Raw genomic sequence first — 19,072 nt, 5'->3', positions numbered from 1 at the left:
GAAACAAAGAGAATGCGCACTCAGGATGGGTACCCTCTCCATCCACCCCTGGAGGGATTTACCACAGATTTACTCCCCTTAGGAATTCCCATACAAAATGATAAATATCCCTGTAATATAAAATAAAATTAAATAAAACAAGATAAAATCAAAAGACAGACAATGCCAAGGGTTGATGAGATTTTGGAATAATTAAAACTCTTATGTACTCTTAAGGGGAGGATTTCCCAATGAATGTTTAGAATCAGCTTGCCAATTACATAAAAATCTTGGTATCTTAATTGAGATTACTTCAGATCTATAAAACAATTTCGAATAAATGACATTTTAACAATATTGAGGTCTCCTTTCCATGAACTTTGCAGATCCATCCATTTGCTCAGGTCTCCTTTAATTTTTTTCAGTGATGTGTTATAGTTCTCACTGCAGAAGCCTCGAACATCCTTTGTTAGATTTCTTCCCAGGTATCTGATGTTCTCTTGACGTAGTTGTAAAAGCCACCGTTAAAAAAATATATTTTCTAGTTACTCCTATGGGCACAGAGAAATACAACAGATCTGGGGTGTTTTGAATCCAGCAAATTGGTTAATGAGACAGTTCTTGCGCTTAATCTTCCAGGGCACTAATTCCAATCTCACAATGACTACAATTTCTTTTGATTCATCTGCTGCATTTTCAACTTTTGAGACGCATGTGCGTTAAGCTCCGTGTGTGCGCGCACACACACACGTACAAATGCGCTGCAAGCCGTCCTTAAGGGCACTTACTACTTCTGATTTGGTGCTCTTGGCCTCCTTGAGCCGAGCTGTGTCCCTACAAGGTATTCTTGTGGTGTGGTTCTGCCTTCTATCCTGTCAGCTGCTGGGCTGCCTCATATGGAGCTACCATTCTCTGTGGACTTTCCTCAGTGCCAGGAATCTCACAGACAGTGAAAGAAAAAAGGAGTCTCTGTCCCTGTGGACCTAAGTGACAAGGGCCATCAGAGCCTTAGGGGCCCCAGAGGGACCCTCTCTGTCCTCCACACAATTCTATCTCAAGCACAGGGATACCTCAATCCACCAGTCTGCTCCTCTTGGCCTTTTGGGGTCAGGGTGAGCCTGGACTATTTTTACCCAGAACACTCTGACAACACATGCCTAGGTTTTTTCCATACCAATGATTTTTCCAACCCTCCGGATGCCACATGAGTGCCCTACGACTGAATTCAAGTCTGACGACCGACAACCTGGAGTTAGCGTCAGATTCTACAGATCTGAGGGCTCAGTCTCAAGACTGCCCCACTTCAGACACCAGTCTCAAGTCCTAGGCCACCCATGCTTCGGACTGACCAGCTATGAATCAGGGGTTCCCACAGCCCCCTCCTCAGATTGAATAATTTGCTAGAACTGCTCACAGAACTCAGGGAGACACTTCTTTTACCAGGTTTATTATAAAGGATGAAACTCGGGAACAGCCAGAGGGAGGAGATGCACAGAGCAAGGTATGGGGGCTGGGGTGCAGAGCTCCCATGGCCTCTCTGGGTGTTCACCAATCCGGAAGCTCATCAAATCTCTCCCATCAAGAGTTTTTACAGAGCTTAATCTCCAGGCCCTACTACCCTTCCGGGTGGCTGGTAGGTGGGGCTGGAAGTTCCAACCCTCTAACCACTAGTTTTTTCTGGTGATGGAGCCCATCCTCCTCGGTCTTTCTAGGACCAAAAACATCCTTAGGCTATCTAGGAACTCCATTTTAAGTTACCTTATTAGCATAAACTCAGGTGAGACCACAAGAAGCTCTTTATGAAGGAGCTCTTTATAACAAAAGCCATCCCTGTAACTCAGGAAATTCCCAGGTTTTAGGAGCTCTGTGACAGGAACTGGAGACAAAGACCAAATATATTTCTTATACCACAGTGCCCCTGCCCAAACATACGGTCACTTTTTTCTTCTTCAGGAGAGACTACAGACCCCTCAACTTCTTCTTAAACTGTCCCTTTCTGGTTCTAGCTCTGCCCTCTGTGTCCAATTCCCAGTAGGTGACTCTGACTTTGGAGACCCCAGCAAAACTCACTCACACTTAGCCACCTGCAGGTCCCAGCAACACCTGCTCAGGTAGGCAAGCATCAGTAGGAACTGAGTGTGGAAGAGAAGTGGGAGACCATGTTCAGGGCTGAGGTTCCCAGCCAGCTAGGTTTCTCTTGGCGAATTGGCCTATGGCTTATTTGTTGGGCATACAGTTAGAAGCATGGCAGGACAATCCACTGATATACAAGCTTTGTCATTCATCTAATGTTTTTCCCCCTCTCTCCATTTCATGTAAGTAAGCAAGGCTCTGAGTGACCTCTCCTCAGGGAAGGTCTGAAGATAAATCTGCTTAATGTCATGGCTCTGTTTCTTCTGGGACCACCTGAGGAGATACCTTTAGGGGCTTTAAGAAGTACAAGGAAAGAGGTTGATGGGGTCAAGACTAGCAAGACCCCAGGTCCCTGGTGAAGTGCCAGTATTCAGAAAGGATGCCTATGGAGGGTGCCAGGTTGCCCAGCCGACTCCCTGGACACTGGAATTGCCAGTGATGACAAAGAGTTTTGGGCCTTCAAGCAGAGCACGGCTGGTTAGCTTCTGACTCGGAGACACCATGCAAGCTTGGGCACTCAGTAGCAAGCAGGAACGATGAAAGACGGGGATCTCCCAGGTGCTTAGGGTTGGCCAAAAACATCAGAAGCTCAGTTCTGGGCTGGAGAGTATGTGGGTATGGTGGAGAGGGAGCTAATGTTAGTCAAGATTGGGTTTCCTGCTAACTTGGCAGGATGGAAATTGCTACGCGTTGAACTGTGTCCCCTCGAAAAAAGATATTTTGAAGTCCTAACCTCTAGTATTACAGAATGTGATCTTATTTGGAAATGAAGTCTTTATGAAGTTATGAAGTTAAAAAAGTTAAGTCACAAGTCAAAATGAAGTCACTAGGGTGGGCCCTATATGACTGTGTCCTTATAAGAAGGGAAATTTGGACACAGAAATAGGCACATGGGGAGAACACTATGAACTCCAGAACTGTGAGACATTTCTATTGTATAAGCCACCCAGTCTGTGGCACTTCATTATGGCAGCCCTAGGAAACTAACAGAGATTTAGAACTGGATTTAGGGAAAATTAAAAACATAGTGTTTCTTACACACCAGTGAGTGGTGAACTGAGGTTCCCACTAGCTAGTGACAGGAGAGCTAATTTCCTGAAAGTCAGTGCGGTTTTATGGGAAAAGTTCCTGAAATTGTACAGTATCTTTCAGCTATCCATTGAAGATTAGAAGGAGAGGAGGCTTTCTCTTCTCTGGAAAGCCCTCTCCCCTTCCTATAGTACTACAAGAGCATGGTGAAGTAAATTCCATGTCACTGACAAGGAGCATGACAGCCAGAGAGGGTGGAGGTCAAGAACATAACTTTTGATTCTTGGCCCCGGGGACATCCCTTCATTCTTTCTGAAAGAGAACTCTCAGGACGTTCTTTCCTCTGTGGTCAAATCCTCCAGGTTGGAATTTCTCCTTATTGTCAGATTATGATCCAGTGTCCTGGCAAAAAAACAGAGATAAAAATAAAGTTACCATGGCTATATTGAACAAAGAAGCCACTGTTATGAGGGAAGAATGAGAAAAGCTTTCCTTGGCCACTATACATGTGAAGATGACCGGAGGGTGCTGGGAGGCAGCTAGCTCAATAGGAGCTGATCAGATTCTGCGTTTGGTAAGGGAACTAACGCAGGCTTAGTGGCATAAATAAAGACATGGTTTGCGTGGTCTGTACGTCACCAGAAACAACTATGCTTGGTGTTGGTCCGACCACCCTGTGAATACCATGTTCATGTCTAGGATCCAATTGTCTCGGGGTTCCACCATACTAGTGCTATGTTGAGAGCACAGGCAGGAGGAGGTGGGTGCTGGGAGCCAAGGCATATGAGGAAGGTGCTGTTCTTGGCCTGGACAGGAGTCCAGGGTGGGAACTAGATAACCCCACCACAAACACCAGAAGGCAGGCTTAGGTCTGACTTGGGAGGTTCTAGGTTCTAGAATGCAGCTGGGGAGGGAGTGAACATTTCATGCTGGTTCAAATGGAGCTGTCAAACAAGGGGTCCCAGAGTGGAAAACAGCTGCCCCAGAAAGTATTGACACCAAAGGTAGATGGCCATGGAGGCAGCCTGTAGGGGAATAAGAGAGAATCACTTCCTAAATTCTAGGTTCTCAATGCCTCTCACTGCACACATGTTTTCTAGTAAAATTATACTTCATTAATTTCATTTTTAGCATAGGGAACTCTGAGGTTGTGGTAAGTTTAAGAAAAATCTTTCTTTTTCATGAACAATAACAAAAACTGTAAGAATACAAGCAACTAGGGAAATTGAGAAGAAACATGAAGGGTCTTACAATTTGTCATGAGGCCACTAGGGGGCAGAGGAAGATAGCTAGTTGGAACCACTAAAAAACACTGCAATCCCAGTCCTTTTTTCCCCACTACAAAATGCTTGAGTAGAAAAGAAAAGGTACAATACAAACCCAAAATGGTTTGCTTTGCCATTATCAAGAATTTCCATTGTTCTGAGGTAGCTTATATTTCATGTATAGAATGTTGAGTATCAAATGCAACTCTACCTTTAACTGGAATTCAAGTCAAAATTCAACCACACCTACAGTTCAGGCTGTGCCTCTGACCTTGCAGTGAGAACAAACCGGCCCCGGGGGGGGGGGGGGGGGGGGGGTTGTCAAGGTCAGCACTCTCAAAGCGTGCTCAGGCAGCCTGGGAAAATGAGGACCAGACAGCGGGCATTTAGGGTGGACACAGCTGCTTTCTTGGCTATTGCCATTGGATTTTGAAGGATTATAAGTCCAAGACAAGCCCGAGGCAATCAGCCTCAGTACAGCCTTGTTTAGGTCTCAGAAAAGTCTGAAACTGTTACTACATGATGGATCTTCCATCGCAACCATTCCTGGCTCACCAAGCACCAAGAAAGCAGATAATCCTGGATGGTCAACCAGTGGCCAGGACTGGGTAGCAGTGGGACAGTGGGGAACCACGGTGACGTGCCTGTGTCCGTGCTTCACAGCTTGTGAGGGCCCCTTAGTTAATTAGCTTATGCAGGGACTTAAAGATTTGATGCAGTGATCTTATGGGTTGAATTAAAGCACCTTGTGACCTTGAAGGTCTATGATCTCCCCAAATCCCATGAGATAAGGATAGAAGATAACCTCCCATTCAAAGAAGCTGAGGCTCTGAGGACTTATTTCTCCAAGTTCATTCATTCAGCAAACATTTATGAGTTCTGTGCTAGACCTGATGAGTGTTGAGGGCCTTCTAGAGTCATTGAGGAAACAGATACATGGTCTCAAAACAGAGTGCTGTCTGGGATGCCACAGAGATGTGTACAAGGAGCTAGGCAAGCAGAGAAGTTCCAAGGCTCAGCTGAGGAAAAGGGATCCAAGCAGGCTACACAGAGGCGGTGACTTTTTTAGCTGCTTTGACTATCCCCAAGGAACTTGGCAATAGCAAAAATAAAACAATTGTGGAGGGACACTTTTGTGTTCCAAACTGCACAGGATTCCCACAGAGAATGAGACAGAACAAAACAAGATCATCCCGGTGGAAGACAAGCTTACAATAAAAATAAAAAATTATTAAGCACTAAAGGACACAGTCACCATGAGTAAAAGTCAATGTCCACGCTAAACATAGCTTTCAGATAACAAAATGTTCAGGTAGAGTGCATAAGGTAATATGTTTAAAACAAAAACCACAGAAGAGAGACTAACTAATGAGGATAAATACAGCCAATGGATTTGAAGAAGAGCCAAACAGAACTTCTAGAAATGAAAAGTGGGATCGTTTCAATGAAACACTCAGTAGATGGGGCTAAGCAGCACTTGGACACAGCTAAAGGAGTCTGTAAATTGGAAGAAGGAGCCAGCAGATGGAGAATATTAAAGAAAGTCTATGAGACATGGAGGATTAAATAACAAGAACTGTCATATCCTTAACAGGAATTTCAGGCAAGACTAGAAAGACTGAGAGTGGCATCCTCAAAGAGACACTGGCTGAGATTCTTTTTCCGAACAGAAGACACAATTCTTCAGAATCCAGTGGTTGGGATTCCTGGGCAATATAAATACAGAGAAAGGCACCCCCACACAGACGAAAATGAAACTGCAGAAATTAGCAAGGGACTATGGGATTTCATCTCCCTGGATGAAGAAACCGGAAATTAAAACACAAAAAAGTGAAGTGCTCAGAAAACTCTGGAAGCCAATGAAGAACATACACGTCACAGTCATCCCGCCTGGGGCAAGGGAGCTGGGGAGGCTGCTCCCCGGGGCTTCAGTTCCCTAGCACTCAGGCCTGCTGCACAGGCGGCGAAGGGGGGCTCCAGGTCAAGAGAAAGTTCTCAGGACACAAAAACGAGGTGTCGGCAGTTGGAATTCAAGCCTGTCAGCATTGAACCAGGAAAGATGAGTGTGTGAGTGGGGCTCAGGCAGCTCCTGCTATAGCACCTTAGTCAATGCCTTTAGGAGAATGTACTTTTTTTTCTTTTTTAAGAGGCACAGAGAAAAAGACCCCAACAAACTCAGGGCCACGACTCGCTGTCCTCCTCATAGGCAAATGTGCTTGAGAACTTTCTGCGGCTTCCTGGCACTTTCTAAATGGACCCCTGCCTCCAGCTCAGTTGTCTCACAAACACTGGGAGGGGTTGCAGGCAGCCTGGAGCACTTCACTCGCATTAAAGTGACAGAATCTAAAAACACCCAAGTGTGTGATCTGTCCATGGCCTTGCTAATGGCCTGGCAGGCAGACCTGTGCTCAGAAAACCATGCAGATGCAACTGGCACTGCAAACAGCAGGTGATGAATTCCAAGGAAGCAGGAAATTCAAGATATTAAACTTCTGGCTGATTTAAAATACAAAAAAAGAGGACATACTTTTATAGTACTGATATTCGCCCAGATCTGAGTACTATAAAAAGAACTAGAGAGGAATAGAATTAGAAACCCACCTTCTGGCATTCCTAAAATAAAGTGGAATAAAAAGCTCTCAGGAGTGACAGAAGAATACCAGGGCAGATGGCACTACACACTGCAATTTAGCCTTCGCAGTAACCACAGTGGGGAGACCTGTCCCAGCCCACTGAATGACTTTAATGACCCTCCTCTTTCTCTTCTTTTGTTCATTTCTATGGTTTACAATTTTATTTTTAAATGCCTGGTATTTTATAAGGTCTCTAGTAGCTTGGACATTATTTGCAAGGGTTCAGTTAGTTACCCCACCTGTAAAATTAAGATGCTAACTCTCGTGTCTCCTCAATTCAGCCTATTAACTCTCTCTGCCCTCCTACGGATGTGAAGAGGAAGGATGACAGTTGAGAGCCCCACATATGTCTTGGCAGCTGTTAATGAGACGGCATAAAAAGCTGAGATATTTCCATCTTTCCCAGAAGAGAAGAAAATTATGTCAGCAACATCTCTGTCCCTAAGCTGAAGCAGCCCACAGTACTTGAGAGTTTGTTATACTCTAAAATCAACTCCAGCTTCAGCCATCCATTCCATCCATCAATCTATCCTTTCACCCATTATTCCATCACACCCAGCCAGCCAATCAACCATCTTTTCTTCCATCCTAACCAACCTTCCCTTCATCTATCCAACCAACCCAAGCAGTCTCCCTTCCTTCTTTCTCTCCTTCTTTTCTTCCTCCCTCCCTTTTCCTTCCTTCCTTCCCGCTTCCAATTAGTGCATCTCAAACAATCATCCATCCATCCATCCATCCATTTATCACAACCATCCAAGATCTACTGAGTATCTTTGGGATAACTAAGCACTGAAATACAGAGGTAAAAATAGTTTTACCTTCAGTAAGTTTACCCTTTAATACAATTTTTAAAAATCTATACATGGGGAAAATCTAATTTTTTTTTATTTTAATGGAAATAATTTTCTCTAGAAATATTTGTGAATCTTCCCACATTAAGTGGTAAACATAGTCATGGAAAAGTGGAAAGAGAATTCTTGTGACTTTCATTGCCATTCAGTATGGGGCCCTCAAGCAAGTGTCTTCCCAGGGATGCTTCCCTTGTTGGTTAGCCTTTCCTTTTGTGGACTTTTACTGGGCACTGTAGATGACCTTGTCCACTTTTCTAGTGGAGCAGGAACTGAGTCCAAGCCTTCCCGAGGTCCAGGAGGATTCTGGGAATGTGTGTGGCAGGGAGAATGAGCATCCCTGGACCACATGTTAGACAACTCGGCCCAGACACAGCTTCACTTTATTGGCTTGGTAACTCCTAGCAAACCTCAAAACCTCCCGAGTCTGTTTCTCCATATACAGTTATCATGGCTCTGCCAGGTTTTGCATACATTGTGTGAAAATAATCTGCAAAAAGAGCTTTCAAAACCACCTATTAGATAAAAGCACTTCTTTTTAAAAGTGTTTATTATTTCCTAATTACATAAATAATAAAAGTTGACAGTAGAAAAATCAGAAGATCCAACTGAGAAAAAAACTGAAAACAAACAAACATAAAATCATTTTAGTCCCACCACTTGGTTTCCCCGAAATGTATTTGTTGTCAGGGAAAGATAAGGATGATGAGAGCTCGAGGTGAAAAACCAGGTACTATAACAGGATATATGCTACTGATCCCATTATTTAAAACTATATTTTCATATATACAGCTGGAGGATTATTTTTAATTAACTTTACCTATATTATTAATACATAATATCAGAAAATCAGATAAGTAAAAGACAAAAATTAAAATGGATCCTGATCTACTATCTAGCTATGACCACTGATGATATTTTGGTATATTAACCTTACAGAGTTTACTCTGTATATGCATGTGTGTGTGTGTGTAAAGGATTTATTTATTTATTTGAGAGAGAGAGAGAGAGAGAGAGAGAGCATGAGCAGGGGGAGGGGCAGAGGGAGAGGGAGTTGGGAAGGAGACTCCCCACTAAGTGCAGAGCCCGACTCAGGGCTGAATCCCACAGCCCTGAGATCATGACCTGAGCCAAAACCAAGAGTTGGATGCTGGGCACTTAACTGACTGAGCCACTCAGATGCCCCTACTTACTTCTGTATTTATATATTTTACAAATATTGTATCAGATCATATATACAAATATGTTGTTTGCTTTCGCACTCTATACTAAATGGCCAGCTTTCCATGTCAATACATATACTTCATGATATTTGAATTAGCTCTGAGTAGTCTGTCCTATGGATGCATCACTGTCCTATGGATATGTCATCATCCCCTGATGTTGGACATTTAACATTCCAAGAGTTTGGAATTTTCCCATTTAAACAATATGTGATCAGGACCATTGCAGTTAAATCTTTGTGCCCATACATATTACTGCATTGAATCTCAGATATATTGGACTATTTATTCTCTTGCTGTAGTATAGGAGAATCTTCCCTACCTGCCCAAAATAAGAATATATTTATTTTTAAAGATTTTATTTATTTATTTATTTGAGAGAGAGAGAGAGAGAGCATGACAGGGGGAGGGGCAGAAGGAGAGGGAGAAGCAGACTCCCTTTGAACAGGGAGCCCGACATGGGAGCCCGATGGCCCAGGACCCCGGGATCATGACTTGAGCCGAAGGCAGACGCTTAACTGAGCCACCCAGGCGCCCCAAGAATGTATTTATTTAAGTGTACATTGGTAACACCTTCATCCTTTCAACAATCAATATACAGAAAGGGGAGAGTGGGAAGTCTGAAAGGAGAATGGATAACTCCAAGCTTTATCCCAGTCAGTCCAGGGGCTCCACAGGTAACCTTGTGAAGCATTTTTTTTCTATTCAGTTTTGTTTTGCAAAACCAAGGAAACAAAAATATAAATTCTTATCTTCCACCCCTTTAGATAAAAAGGTAGTAGATTATATACACTGTCCTGAACCTTGCTTATTTTTCTTAACAAAATATAGTAGAGCTCTTCCCATGTCAATACTGAGAGCACATCTGTTTTTTTCACAGCATAGCACTCATCCCGGGGAGGCAGCAAAACAGTGTTCCAATGAATAATCTCCATGCGATGAATGTCCTCTGTGCATGCCTGAAGCTATAGGATAAATTCTCAGTAGTGGAATTATATATTTGTAATTTGGGGGGAGAGGGTGTTGTTTATTTATTTATTAAGATTTATTTATTTGAGAGAGAGAGAGACTCTGCGAAGAGGGCGAAGGGGCAGAGAGAGAGGGAGAGAATCTTAAGCAGACTGTGTGCACTGAGGGTGGAGCCTGACATGGGGCTTGATCCCAGGACCCTGAGATCACAACCTAAGCCAAAATCAAGAGTTGGCCGCTCAAATGACTGAGCCACCCAGGCGCCCCTATATATTTGTAATTTTGGATATATTGTAATTTGTAATAATGGATATACCAGGTTACATCCCCAGTAACATTTTTTCTGGGGTGCCTGTCCTTCCACAGACCTTCCAACAGAGAGTGGTATTAAACATGAGAATTTTTGCAATTCAGTAGGTGAAAATGGTATTTCAGGGTTGCCTTCTGTGAATGTGGCCCCAATTTTTTCTAGTCCATCCTCTCCTCTCCTCTGCTTTTCCTTCCTTCCTATTTCTAGGAGCTCTTTATGTATTAGGAAGAGTAGGTCTTTTTTGTCATATGAGTTATAAAACTATTTTCCCACTCTTCATTTCCATTCTTCATTCCAAAATTTAGTGTAGAGTAGTTGTTTTTTGCTTTGTGAGCAAAAGGTTTTAAAAACATAGAACAGGGGCACCTGGGTGGCTCAGTCGTTAATCGTCTGCCTTCGGCTCAGGTCATGATCCCAGGGTCCTGGGATCGAGCCCCGCATCGGGCTCCCTGCTCAGTGGGAAGCCTGCTTCTCCCTCTCCTACTCCCCCTGCTTGTGTTCCCCCTCTCGCTGTGTTCTCTGTCAAATTAAAAAAAAAAAAAAAACATAGAACATATTAGTCTCACTGTTTGTGCCTCTGGATTTTGAGTCATTGGTTCAAAAAGTGTGGAAATAGGATATTCTTCAGGAGAGCGAGCACATCCTAGGCCTCTAGGAGCCCATTTGCTGACCGACACCCACGACCTGCCCCGAGTCACACATGGGGGCTGTGTCTCCTTGGGTTATCAGAAGCTGGCTGCCTTTTTCTTTTCTTTTTGTTAAGCCTCATTTCATGGGAACAGGAGCGCTGTAAGTATCTCACAAATCCATTTAGAGAGAACAGAATCAGGAGTGGGCTTATGTCAAGGGAAACCTAATACCATCAGGCCTCCGCACGCCTCCCCAGCCCCCCTGCGGGCTCGTGTGACCTGGGCTGCAGTGTGCGAACTGCCCGCAGGGGGCAGCACTGCTGGATGAAAGGAGACCCGCTTAGCTTAGGAGCGCGGAACCTCGGGGGCACACTTGCAGTGATCTTAGACTGCACTCATCACGACCCAGTCATTTATAAACGACTTCCTACAGAAACGGAGAGATCATTCCAAGCCGCCGAGGAGGTAAGGATGTGCATGGGCAACGTTTCTTTCTTCCTGGCTCTGACGGTCTCGAGAAGAGTCCCGAGGCTTTAAGAATCCGGCAAAAGGCTTCGAAGAGTTCAGCGAGCCTGAATGCGGGCCACAGACCCTCCCTCTTAAGGCAGCCCCCGCAGCCCCGGTGCTGTCCTGACAAGGAAAACACCCGCCCCGCCGCCCGGTACCAGCCGCTGCTCCAGGCACATCCCATGTGCGACTTCACTTTGTGTCCACAACCACCCCTCTGCTCTTACCCGCTTCTCACAGGTGGGAAAACAAGGGTAGAGAGCCTAAGAAACTTGCCCCAGAGTACCCCCCAGTGAGTGGCAGAGCTGAGATCTGAGTCCCCGCAGCCTGGCCCCAGGGCACGTGCCAGCGCACAGCGCGGCCTGAGTTAATTACTCCTCAAAGCCCACCAAGTGCTAGCAAATACGATTTAAAGGGAAGACAAGAGAGGCAGTCGCAAGAAACAGGGCTGAGCAAGAAACTGGAGGAGGAGAGGTGCTTGCTGTCTTCCCCTCGCAGGTGGTCCTGCTGCCACCGTAACTTCCGGCCTCGGTGAGCAGCACGCACTCTCCTGAGAGAGAGAGGGCCCCCGGGTGCCAGGCTCAGCGCTCAGCTCCCCTAGCTCTATGACCTGGAGCAAATAACTTTCTTTCTTTTTTATCGTGGTAAAATATACAGAACATAAAATTTACCATTTTTTTTTTTATTCTAAAGCGCACGATCTAGCAGCATTAACCATGGCCACTGTCCATTTCCAGAACTTTTCATCATCCCAAACAGAAACTCTGTACCCAGTAAACAGTAACGCCCCACCTGCCCCCAGCCCCTGATAACCCCTGTTCTACTTTCTATTCCTGGGCACTGGACGACTCTGCATTGCTCATGTAAGTGCAGTCATGCAGTATTTGCCCTTTTGTGTTAGTTCATGCTGCTTAGCATGGTGTTTTCCAGGTTCATCCCCATTAAGCATGTATCAGAATTCCATTCCGTGTTAAGGTTCACTAATGTCTGCATCTACCACAGGTAGGTGATTCAGTCATCTGCCGATGGGCTGTTCCCACCTTTGGGCTGTTGTGAACAGAGCTGCTGTGAACATTGTACAGGGATCAGCCTGAGACCCTGCTTTCAGTGTTTTGAAGTCTACACCTCAGAGTGGGGTTGCTGGGTCATATGGCAATTCTGTGTTTAACATTTTGAGGAGCCGCCAAACTCATTTTATTTTTAAACAGGAGTTTTTTTTTTTCTTCACTCAGGATCCTGGGCATAAATAAGCTTCCTAATTATTTCCCTGGGCCAACAAGCAGATTTTTCCAGCCCTTTCTCCAGGAAGCATCAGCCTTTGCAATGTCTCCTTAGTCCAGGGCTCAGCTCTGCCTTCCACCTCACTGGGGTCTGCTGAATGAAATGCAAGCACCTGCGCATGGGTACTTTCCTCTGCTTACCTTGACGTTGCAGCAGCCTTTGACCCAGTGGACCCCTTTTCCTTCTAGAATCACTTTTCACATCCATTTCCTTTATAGTTGCTCCCTCTCTACAATGTAAGTTCTGTGGGACAGGGACATTTTTTCTCTTATTTTCTATTATATGCTCAAAGCATAAGATGGTATCTGGCACATAGTAGGTACTCAAGAAACACTTGGTGAAAAAGAGAAAGTGCAACATACTTCTATGGCCTTTCCATATGCTGTCTCATTTAATCCTTATAATGCTCTATGAAGGGACGCTTATCCCTATTTCACAGCCCAAAACCAGGACCAGGGGGGTTAAATAACTTCCCTAGAGTGAGCATGGCTAGAAGCATTTATATTCTACCTGCAATCCAAGTGGTAATAGTTTGCGCCAGCATCACTGAAGGAAACTTGTTCTCAAAAGACCCACCAACTATTTCTGAGGCCCTAAGGATGCTGCCCCTGCCAGTGGGCACGCTCTGGCCCCTTCCTGAGTCTGGACTTGAGGCCCCGTGGCATAACTGCCCTCTGGGCCCCTCTCAATGTCCCACACCTTCTCAATGTCCCACACAAAGCAGAGGCCAGGCAGTGACACTTAACAGAACCGTCCTGACAGTGTGAGGATAATAAAAGTACCAACTGGAAAATAAACTACAAACCTCCTGGGGCTCACACCTGCACCCAGGGCTCCTCGTGGTGCTGCCCAGCCTCACTGCCAGCCTGGTCCTTGGTCTCCCACTGAACTGGGCAGCTCAGTCCACCCCCCTCCCCACCCCCCGCCAAAATCTTAGTTCGTTCCAGCTGCCATAACAAAGTACCACAGACGGGGTGACTTAACCGAAACTGATTCTCTCACATTCCTGGAGGCTGGAAGTCTGAGATCCAGGGGTCATCAGGGTGGGTTCTTTCTGAGGCCTTTCTCTTGTAGAGAGATGGCCGCCTTCTCCCTGTGTCCTTGCATAGTCTTCCCTCTGCATGTGTCTGGGCACAATCTCTTCTTATGAGGACACATCATATGGGATTAGAGCCCCTCCTACCGACCTCATTTTAATTTAATGGCCTCTTTAGAGCCCCTATCTCCAAATACAGTCACATTCCGAGGTACTGGGGGTTAGGGCTTCAACATATGAATGAGGGGGACATACACAATTTAGCCCAACACAATTCAGCCAGAGGAGTGCACTTCTCCACTTTGTAGGAGGGTACAAATCTGCTCCAAGTTGCACTAATCTCGATCACCTCCTCCAAAGATGACTGCAAACAGATCGATTCATCTCAGTTCCTCCTATCAAGTGGGTAAAATGCTCAAGGCACAGGGACAGGTATGTATAAAAGGAAGTGTGTGTCTGGTGAGGACAATGAGCTAAAAAGGCCCACTGAGCTATAAAATCGTAAGGTCTTCTATTCCCAACATGTTTCCACAGAATATAAGTTATGAGATGATGCTGAAAGGGGGGCAAGGTCGAGGTGGGACACTGAAAATGGAAGTCCACACTCAGTCCAGAATTCTGCTCATCCTAGAATCTAAGCCCCTGATTTTAATCCCGTGAATGAAGCCGTTGCCTATCCTGAAGGAGCGGAATACCTTGCTTCACACGTATCAATGCAGGACCACAAAGCACGGCTTTCTTCCTCTCCTGGAACCATAAATTAAGGTCTGTTCTACACTCATCTGCTCGCCAGCTCTTGGCAGCCTTCTCTGGACCTCGGGGCTCTTTGAGTACTTACAGTCTTTGTTCAAATAAGCAGCCTCCTGATGGCTGGCCCAGATGTGAGGCCCACATCTGGAAACTATCCCTTGTCTTGGCCCAGGCATTCAGGTCTGGGAGACGTGTGTGTGTCAGGTACACCCACACCCTGCCTGGTGATCCACACACAAGGCCCGGGGCAGGACAGAGGTCTTGGAGGCTGGCAGCTTGGATTGGAGACAGTGTGTTAGGTTAAATCCCAGTGGGCAGTCATCTGGAAAATTCTGGGACCTGCCAACACAGGGGCACTCCTATCCAATCATCCCTCCTTGGTTTTCTTGGCAGGGCCCACAGTGCCAGGCCTGCCACAGCATCTAGCTTGCAACCCACTGAACTTGTTGTATCTTGCTGATGCCTCCATTTTGGTCCATGGATGGGAAATGGTTTTCCAAGCTTGGGACCCAGTCTCTTAGTTTGGGGATTTCTGCCTGAGATTTATGGTGCAGGCATGACAGTGAGTTCAGGGGGCTCCTATTCTTAAAGAAAATGCTGTGCTATGAAGCCAAAAATTAGCATGACACACTTTGAACCAACAGAAGGAAGGAAACGCTCTGTTCACCATTCCTAAGGAACGGTGAGCACCAAAGAATGGTTTGTGTGCAGGAAGGAGGTGGCATATCTCCAGAGTTTGTCTGAGCAAGTGCTTACACCAGGTACTTGGGCCAGTCCCCACTGACAGATGTAGGGGGTCTGACTGATCCTATGAGCCAAGAAGGATCCTCACTGATGTGCCTGACGGACATCACCATCTTCTTCTTCTTCCTTTTTTTTTTTTTTTACCTTGAATGCATTTTAAACAAAAAAAAAATTATTCCTCAAATTCCAACAACAGGGATAACCACTGTTAACACTTTGGTTTATACATGCCAATCCATTTCTCCTATGCATGTATAAATACTTCCTAAAATAACGAAAGGCAACTGTATAATACTATACTATAATGCCATTCTATAACCTAATTTCTATTAACTATCTCATATTTCCGTATCAAAAATATACAACTACATCTGTGGTCTTAAGAGCAGTACTGCTGCTCAGGAGAGGGCTGAAAATCTGCAAAGGCATTTTTAGTTGTTACAATAATGGGGAGTCAGAGGAAGGGGTGGGAGATATGCAATGGGCACTTAGAAGGGAAGAGACCAGGAAATTGGATTTTCTGCAATGCTTAGTCCAGCTGAAATTTGGAATGTCCTGATGGATATTCATTCAGGTGGAAAAAAAACCCCCAGAAAAACCCTGTTCATAATGATTTCAGCTCAAGACCTAACTCCATTTGACATATAAACACAAAGCTTTTTGGCATGATTTTAGTGTACCCTGAATTTTATAACAATGCAACTCATGAGTTTTGTTCTGTTTACACTTTTTACCATGAATTGTCAACTCAACCATTTGGAAATCTCATCAGCAATGGCAAAGGCACCCATAACATTGGAGTCACCGCTACAACCACCTGGATCTATCCGTATGGTAGTCATTGCATTCATAGTGATTATACATACCTGGGAATACACTTATTCAGCCTTTTCTTCCCAAAAGTCAGATACACAGAGTGTCTGTAACATTTAATGGAACTTTGTCTTCTATTAAATCCCCACTTATTCAAATGCATATTCAAGCATCTGGCTTCTTCATTATATCTTCAAATGTAGTTGTACCTAAAATTTGCAAATTGAAACGATTATCTGTTGGCTCTGTACACCCCCTCAGAACCTGCTCTCCACCTATGGGGCTAGAAACCTCCAAGTTACAGCTTCCAGATTCCTTCCCATCTGGCTTCTCTGAGGGTCTGCCAATGGGAGGCACTGGGGGATGGAAGCAATCAGGGAGACACCATTTCCCCCGTCTTCTGGGTTGTGCGGTGTGCATGGTGTGGTATGCATGGTGGCAGCCACAGTGACCTTGCGATCGGAGGCTCTGGGTGACATCATTTTCCCCTTTTGTTTCTCCAGCTCTACGGAGTAGTGAGTCCCTGTAGTTATTAATCCTGCATAACCCTACCTTCCTCTATATGCTCTCGCAGCCCTTCCCAAACCTTTATAACCAATTCCCTAGATTAATTTACTTCTGTTTGAAATACTGAGAGTGGTCTGTTTTCCTGGCTGGACACAAAAAGGGTAAAAAACACTTAAGATTTTATTCTATTTAACTTGTTTATATTATAGTCAGGCCATTATATCCATTTTTTTTAAAAAAAAATCATGCACTTGGTGGTGAAAAGGTACAAGCTTCCAGTTATAAAATAAAAAATTCATGGGGAAGTGGTGTACAGCATGGTGACTATAGTTAATAATACGGTATTGCAAAAATAATAATAATACTGTATTGCATATTTGAAAGTTGCTAAGAAGGTAGATCTGAAAGTTCTCATCACAAGAATTTGTTTTGAAAGTATGTAAGGTGATGAATGTTAAGTAGTTACTGTGGTAATCATTTTGCAATATATAAAAATATCAAATCATTATGTTGTACACCTAAAACTAATAGATTATATGTCAATTATTCTTCACTTAAAAAAATTATGCACTTGGGTAAATATATTACCTATTAATTTAATTTTGGGTCAACAAAGGAGGGGTATCGCAAAATAGTTGTTACTGTAAAACAGTGGTGTCAGAAGTATTGGCAAGGACATGGAGACAAGGGGAAAGTTGTGCTTTGTTGATGGGAGTATAAATTGGTACAGCCTTTACGAAAAACAGTATGGAAGTTCCTCAAAAAATTAAAAACCGATCCTACCATATGCTTCAGCAATACTACTTCTGGGTAAATATCCAAAGGAAATGAAATCTGTGTCTACGAGATCTCTGCACTCCCGTGTTCTCTGCGGCATTATACAGAGTAGCCAAGGACGAGTAGAAGTCTGTATGCCCACCAACGGATGAAAGGATACAGGAAATACGACCTATCTATAATGGAATATTATTCATCCATAAAAATTGGAACTCAGAAATGCTGGGAGGGGAATGGAGGTCTAGGAGCTGGGGGTCGGGTGAGGCGGGGAGAAGCTGGTCTTTGGGTGGACGTTTGGCTATGAGGTCGATAAGCTCCAGGGGATTTAATGCAGCGCTGGCGACTGCTGCTAAGACTGTACTGTATTTTTTTTTTTTTTAGATTTTATTTATTTATTTGACAGAGAGAGACACAGCGAGAGAGGGAACACAAGCAGGGGGAGCGGGAGAGGGAGAAGCAGGCTTCCCGCGGAGCAGGGAGCCCGATGCGGGGCTGGATCCCAGGACCCCGGGATCATGACCTGAGCGGAAGGCAGTCGCCCAACCAACTGAGCCACCCAGGCGCCCTGTACTGTATATTTCAAATGTGCTAACAGAGTGGGTTTCAAGCGTGCTCCCCACACCAAAAGAAGGGCAACTGGCGAGGTAACAGACGTGCATTAGCTTCATGTGGTAATCATTTTACAATTTGTGGCGTATTAGACCAGCACACGGTACTCCTCAAGTACATGGCTTGCTTTTTTTTTTTTTTTTTTTTTGGGTCACTGATACCTCAAGGAAGCTGACAAGGATTTGTCTGAAAACGTGTTGAGCCTGACAGAACTGAAGACAACTCATCGGTGCCATCCGCGGTAGCGTTCCACATCCCGTCCATTCCCCTATTTGGCACTGAGAACTCTCAGCCTTTTCAGGACGCCGACAAACTTCAGTGAATATCCTGGTACTTACGGCTCTCGGTGCATTGCAAAACCTCCGATGACTGCGTCTAACAGAACTCAGTTCTGCCGCAGTCTCTCCTCCTTCCAGGACGTGCGTTTTCGTAAAGAAAGACCAACAACGCCTGCGCTCGCGGAAAGCGCGGCGGCAGCCCGGGAGGCTACCGCGCAGGCGGCCTCGGGGGCGGGGGCGGGGCCGCGCGCGAGGAGCGCGCACCGGGCGCGTCCTCGCCGCTCTGCCGACGCCGCCGACGCCGCCGACGCCTGGAGCCCCGCCCGCGCTCTGCGCAGACGCGGTGCACCCCAGCGCCCGCTGGGTGAGGTCCGTCGCCGCCTCGAAAAGCCGCGGGTGGTCACAGAAGGAGGTGCAGCGGTCCGAGCGTGCCGAAGCTGAGGCAGGGAGCAAACGCAGAAACCATTCGCCAGCCCTCGCCCGATCTCTGCCTGGAGGCCAAGGCCGTCTCTGAGCAAGGGATTTTGCTTTGGCGCCTAGGGTTCTGAAGATACAGGTCTTCCGAAGGGAGCTGCCGTTTCTGAAAGGCTTCATAGAGTCTCTACAGAGACATATAAATCTTCCAGTTTCCATCACAAGCCTAAGGAGAAACCTATCTACTCAACTCTTCATCTTCCCACCATATTTCATGATTTCTACCCGAAATCTTGTGAAATCCCTGGCTTCCCCTTCCCATTCACCCACCGGATCCG

At 45.3% G+C, this 19,072-nt stretch overlaps 1 long non-coding RNA gene across 1 annotated transcript; it reads right to left on the bottom strand.

The window, feature by feature from the left end:
* Positions 1–6: 6 nt before the first annotated feature.
* LOC123852536 (uncharacterized) lies at positions 7–18,580 on the bottom strand. The gene is made up of 3 exons (XR_006792911.3): positions 18,381–18,580; positions 16,203–16,358; positions 7–3,543 (listed from the first exon to the last, which is right to left on the bottom strand). It is a non-coding gene; the product is annotated as an uncharacterized LOC123852536 (long non-coding RNA).
* Between the last annotated feature and the right edge of the window lie 492 nt (positions 18,581–19,072).

This window comes from Mirounga angustirostris, unplaced genomic scaffold, assembly GCF_029215605.1.
Source record: "Mirounga angustirostris isolate CCGP_5_RB_7025 unplaced genomic scaffold, mMirAng1.0.hap1 SCAF_14, whole genome shotgun sequence".
Taxonomy (NCBI): Eukaryota; Metazoa; Chordata; class Mammalia; order Carnivora; family Phocidae; genus Mirounga; species Mirounga angustirostris.
Note: the sequence above shows the minus strand (reverse complement) of the source record. Positions and strands in the feature narration are given on the sequence as shown.